The sequence below is a fragment of the Somniosus microcephalus genome, unplaced genomic scaffold (assembly GCF_052327205.1).
Source record: "Somniosus microcephalus isolate GS21.2 unplaced genomic scaffold, FLI_Smic_1.0 unresolved_chr3, whole genome shotgun sequence".
Lineage (NCBI taxonomy): Eukaryota > Metazoa > Chordata > Chondrichthyes > Squaliformes > Somniosidae > Somniosus > Somniosus microcephalus.
This window is the reverse complement of record NW_028225181.1, coordinates 16,847,518-16,853,517: the sequence shown is the minus strand read 5'-3', so window position 1 is coordinate 16,853,517 and position 6,000 is coordinate 16,847,518.

The following is a 6,000-nucleotide window of genomic DNA, read 5'->3' as shown; positions in this document are numbered from 1 at the left end:
GAGCTAATATCCTTCCTTAATATTGTGTTAATCTCCTCTTTAACCAGCAATGCTACCCCACCTACTTTTACATTTTGCCTATCTTTCCTGAATATTGAATACCCCTGGATGTTGAGTTCACAGCCTTGGCCATCCTGGAGCCATGTTTCCGTAATCCCAATCAAATCATATTCGTTTACATCTATTTGTGCAGGTAATTCATCCACCTTATTACGAATGTTCCTCGCATTAAGACACAAAGCCTGCAGGCTTGATTTTTAATGCTCTTAGACCTAGTGGAATTATTGTTTATTTTGGCCATGTTTGATTTAAACCGTTGGTTTCTCTGACTGCCACTTTTGATTTTCACCTTCCTATCTTTTGCTTTTATCCTTGTTTCCCTTTCCTCTGTCTCCCTGCTCAGGTTTCCAATCCCCTGCCATTTTAGTTTAAACCCTCCACCAGAGCACTAGAAAACACTCCCCCTAGGACATCGGTCTGGACCCTGCCCAGATGCAAATCATGCGCTTTGAACTGGTCGCAACTCCCCCAGAAATGGTTCCAATGTCCCAAGAATTTCAGTCCCTCCCCCTCGCACAATTACTCTAGCCACATATTCAGCTGAAATATCCTTCTATTTCTACTCTGACGAGCACGTGGCACTGGTAGCAATCCTGAGATTACTACCTTTGAGGTCCTATTTTTTAATTTACCTCCTAACATGCTATATTCAGCTTTTAGGACCTCATCCCGTTTTCTACCTATATCGTTGGTACCTATATGCACCACGACAACTGCCTGTTCACCCTCCCCTTCCAAAATGTTCTGCAGCCGCTCTGAGACATCCTTGACCCTTGCACCAGGGAGGCAACACACCATCCTGGAGTCTCCTTTGCGTCTGCGGAAACGCCTATCTATTCCCCTTGCAATAGGATCCCCTATTACTATAGCTCTACCCCTATTTTTCCTCCCGTCCTGTGCAGCAGAGCCACCCCTGTTGCCAGCCAGTTGGCTGCTGCTGCCTTCCTCTGAGAAGCCATCATCCCACAACAGTACTCAAAGTGGTGTACCTGTTTGAGAGGGGGATGTCTTCAGGGGACCCCTGCACTACCTGCCTGCGTCAAGTACTCTGTCTGTTGGTCACCCCTTCCCTTTCTGCCTGTCCAACCTTTACCTGCGGTGTGACCAACCGATTAAACGTGCTATTCACGACGTCCTCAGCCTCGCGAATGGTCCAGTATGCATTCAATCGCATCTCCAGCGCAGCAATGCAGTCTGCCATTAGCTGCAGCTGGATACACTTCCTGCACACATAGTTGTCAGGGACACAGGAAGTGTCTCTGAGTTCCCATATATCGCAGGAGGAGCATACCAAGTGGTCGGGCTGTTCTGCCATGACTTACCCTTGAATTAATTGAAATTAATTTAAATCAAATCAATCCCACCAATTATACTACAGTTAAATGGTATATTTATGGCACTGGATTACCAACCGTCCCCGTTTCACCACAGAGACCTTAGAAACTATAAACTAGAGTTAAATTTTAAAAAGTGAGAAATAATCACCAATCAATCACTTACCTGCTTTCTGGTGACGTCACACTTCCATTACTTTTCACCTCTCTCCCTCAGTCTGAGCTGGAGATTGGAGATTGGCTAGCTCTGCGGCCTACCTGGTCCTGGGGCTCGGTTTTTACACTGCCGCCGCTCCTGCTTCCGCTCCTCACAAGTCCACTCAGCTGCTTTGAGGCCTACCTGGCCCTGGGGCTTGGTTTATGTACTGCCGCCGCTCCCGTTCCCACTCCTCACAAGCCTGCTTAGCCGCTCTGAAGCCTAACTGGTCCTGGGGCTCGTTTTTTGTACAGTCGCTGCTCCTGCTCCCGCTCCTCATATGTCCGTTCAGCCGCTCTGAGGCCTACCTGGTCCTGGGGCTCGGTTTTTATACTGCCGCCGCTCCCGCTCCTCACAGGTCCGTTGATCCACTCTGAGGCCTACCTGGTCCTGGGGCTCGGGTTTTACTGCCACCGCTCCCGCTCCTCTCAGGTTCCACTGTCTCGCGCTCTCCCTTTAGACCTGTATAAATCGCAAACAAATCCAACTGCCCCACTCTCACCCCATAATCCTGAAACAAACCCAAACTATTCACAATGACCCACTCTCTCCCCATAGCGCTGTATCGAACACAAACTGATCCCTCTGCCCTGCTCCACACCCCATAGCACTGTATCAATCACAAATTATTCCTACTGGCCTGCTCTCTCCCGATAGCCCTGTATCCATCCCAAACTAATCCACCAGCCCCGGTCACACCCCATAGCCTTGTATCAATCACAAATGAATCCGACTGGCCCACACTCTCCCTATAGCTCTGTATCAATCCCAAACAAGTCCCACTGCCCCGCTAACACACCATAGCCATGAACCAATCCCTAATAAATCCCACTGCCTCACTATGACACAAAATCCTGTGCCGGCTCTTTGAAAAGGCTCTGCAATTAATTCCACTGACCTGCCCTTTCCCCATAGCCCTGTATTTCTTTCCTTCAAGTATTTATTCAACTGCCTTTTTAAAGTTACTATTGAATCTGCTTCCACCGCCATTTCAGGCAGCGCATTCCAGATCACAACAACTTGCTGCTTAAAAAAATGTTTCCTCATGTCACCTCTTGTTCTTTTGCCAATCCCCATAAATCTGTCTCCTCTGGTTACCGAACCCTCTACCAGTGGAATCACTTACTTCTTATTTACTCTATCAAAAATGCTCATGATTTTGAACACCTCTGTCAAATCTCCTCTTAACCTTCTCTGCTCCATCGAGAACAATCACAGCTTTTCCCGTCTCTCCACATAACTGAAGTCCCTCTTCCCTGGTACAATTTTGGTAAACCTCCTCTGCACCCTCTCTAAGAACTTTACATCCTATGTTGACTTTAATAACATAGCACTGAGTTGCCAATTTCCTGTGAAATGTTATTGATCATTAAGAGATGGTAAACCTCACCTGCTCAATGCTGGGGTTTGGCGATTTCGAGCTGAGACTGTAAGTGCAATGGTTTTGAAATGACTATCAGAGGGGATGTGGTTTAGAATTCACTTGAATGAAATGGCAGTTTCATCTTAAAAGGGAGTAGTATAAGTGAAGGCTGTCCACGAGAAGGCTGGATGGGCTCTTGTTTGCCATGGGCTGTGGTAACCCACTGTCCAAACTGCCCGCTGTGGGCAACAGCAGCTGTAACAACCTGGAGCCCCTTTCTTTATCTTTACAACGTCCCTTCTCCACCTCTCCCTCGTGCTGAAACTTATCACAACTGGTCCTCTGCTCAGCCAGTGCCCACAGCAGCAGGGCGGGCAGATAAGAAGACAGGCTCATTCACGTTCGCTAACCCAGAGCCACTGACGACAATTGTAACTGCTGCCCAGTCTCCGGTCAGCTCCCTCAACACAGGCCGGGAATGGAGCCTGGACCTTTCCTGCGCTCTGTGTCTCTCTATGGATCTCCCTCTCCCTCTCTCCGTCTGTGTGGGTGGAGCTGGGCCTTTGCTGCTCCGTGTGGGGCTCAGTACCACACCGGGTGAGATCAGCTAACTCAGCACAGGCCGCGGATGAATTCCTGGCAATTCCTGCTCTTTCTCTCTCTCTCTTTCTCTCTCGCTCTCTCTCTCTGTCTCTCTCACTCTTGTCTCTGTCTCTCTCTATCCTCTCTACGTCTTTCTCTCTGTCTCTCTTTCTCTCTGTGACTCTCTCTGCATTCCCTATGTCTTTCTGTCTCTCTCTCACTGTCTCTCTCTGTCTCTCTCTGCCTCTTTCTCTCTCTCCCTGTCCTCGATGTCTCATCCTCTCTGTATTAGCCTCTCTCTCTCTCTCCCTCTGCCTGTCTCTCTCTCTCTGTCTCTCTCACTCTGTTCCTGCCTCTCTCTCTCGCTCTCTCTGTCTCTCTCTCTGTGCCTCTTTCTCTCTCTCTGGTCCCAGGCCCTTTCTGCTCTTTGTGTGGGGCTCAGTACCACACCAGGTTAGATCAATTGATCCCAGCCTCAACAGCTTTTTTGGAGGAGATTTTTCCAGATATCCACTACTCTTTGTGTGAAGACGTGCCTCCAGAAATCCTGCATGCTGCAGTTGTGCAGGGCCTTGGTGAGACTACATCTTGAGTATTGTGTGCAGTTTTGGTCGCCTTATCTGAGGAAGGATGTTCTTGCCATGGAGGGAGTACAGCGAAGATTCACCAGACCAATACCTGGGATGGCAGCAATGACGTATGAAGAGAGATTTGGTCGATTAGGCTTATATTCGCCACAGATTAGAAGAATGAGAGGGGAACTCATTCAAGCTTATAAAATTATAACAGGACTACACAGACTAGATGCAGGAAGGATGTTCCCGATGGCGGGGGTGTCCAGAACCAGGGGTCACAATCTAAAGATAAGTGGTAATCCATTTAGGACTGAGATGAGGAGGAATTTATTCACACAGAGAGTGGAGAACCTATGGAATTCTCCACCACAGAAGAGGGTTGAGGACAATTTATTAAATATAGTCAAGAAGTAGTTACATATATTTCTTAAGGCTAAGTGGATCAAGGGATATGGGGAGAAAGCGGGAACAGGGTACTGAATTTGGATGAGCAGCCATGAACGCATTGAATGACGAAGCAGGCTTGCGGGGCCTAATGGCCTACTCCTGCTCTTAACTTCTATGTTTCTATGTTTCCATGACATTACCCCTGAACGGCCTAGCTCTAATTTTAAGACGATGCCTCTTGTTCTGGACTCTCCCTAACAGATCCCTCGATCGAACCTATCAACCTCTTTGAATAAAGTAAAGATTTCATTAATTATTTCCTTTCCACTCACTGACAACTTTAAAAGGAGTCAATGTGCTTTAGCGACTGTTGGGGCTGTGGCACCAATATTGGCCCAGGACGCTCGAGGAGTGAACTCAAGTCGCAGAAGAAGCCCGACGTCCCCATTGCAACATCGAGCCACGCTGAGCTGAAGCATCGAGCACATGTAGTCGGACGCAGCCATTGGCTTCCAGGGCTGGGGGAAGCAGGTTCTGAGGAAACAGCAAAGAGGAAGAACAAATGCAATGAAGCAAGAAACAAATACTGGCCATAAAAGGCTCAGAGAGTTCGAGAAATCTGAGCGTTTGTTCGATTGAAACCCAAACGCCTTTGAACAGGTTAAGAAATTCAGTTAAATTTTTCGACACAAATTAAAGCAGCAGAAGCAATGAGCACGTTGAAACCGGCACATAGGAACACATCAATCACTAGGCAACAATAGAATAAGGAGTGTATGGCACAGACAGGGAACAATGGAAAGACAGATTCTTAGAAAGACAGAAAGAACAAGGACTTGGGTTTTTATACACTAACACTGTGTTTCTTTCTTCACCGGGACAACAGAGGCACAATCGGGACTTCAGCCACATCAGTGCCTGAAACATGGTTCAATATGAAGACGAGGAGGAAACTCAGCCACTCCAGCGTGTTACACTGGAACAAGTGGAGGAATTCAGCCCCTGGAGTCCGTTACACAGGAAAATGAGGAGATCATTCTTCCCCTCGAACATATTAAACTGGAACAGGAGGAGGACATTCAGCCCCTCGATTCAGTTACACTGGATCTGTCGGAGGACCTTCAGTCCCTCGAACCTTTTACACTGGATCAGGAGGTGAACATTCAGCCCCTCGATGCTGTTAGCCAGGAATAGTAGGCTATTCAGTCCCTCAAGAATGTTAAACATGAACAGGAGGAGGATATTCAGCCCCTCGAGCCTGTTACACAGGAACAGGAGGCCATTTAGCCGCTCGAGTCTGTTACACTGGAACAGGAGGAGGACATTCAGCTGCAAGAGCCAGTTACACAGGAATAGGAAGAGTACATTCATCACCTCGAACCTGTTAGAAAGGAACAGGAGGCAATTCAGCCCCTCGAGCCAGTTACACTGGAACAAGAAGAGGATATTCAGCTCTTCGAGCCTGTTACACAGGAACAGGAGGCCATTCAGCCCCTCGAGCCT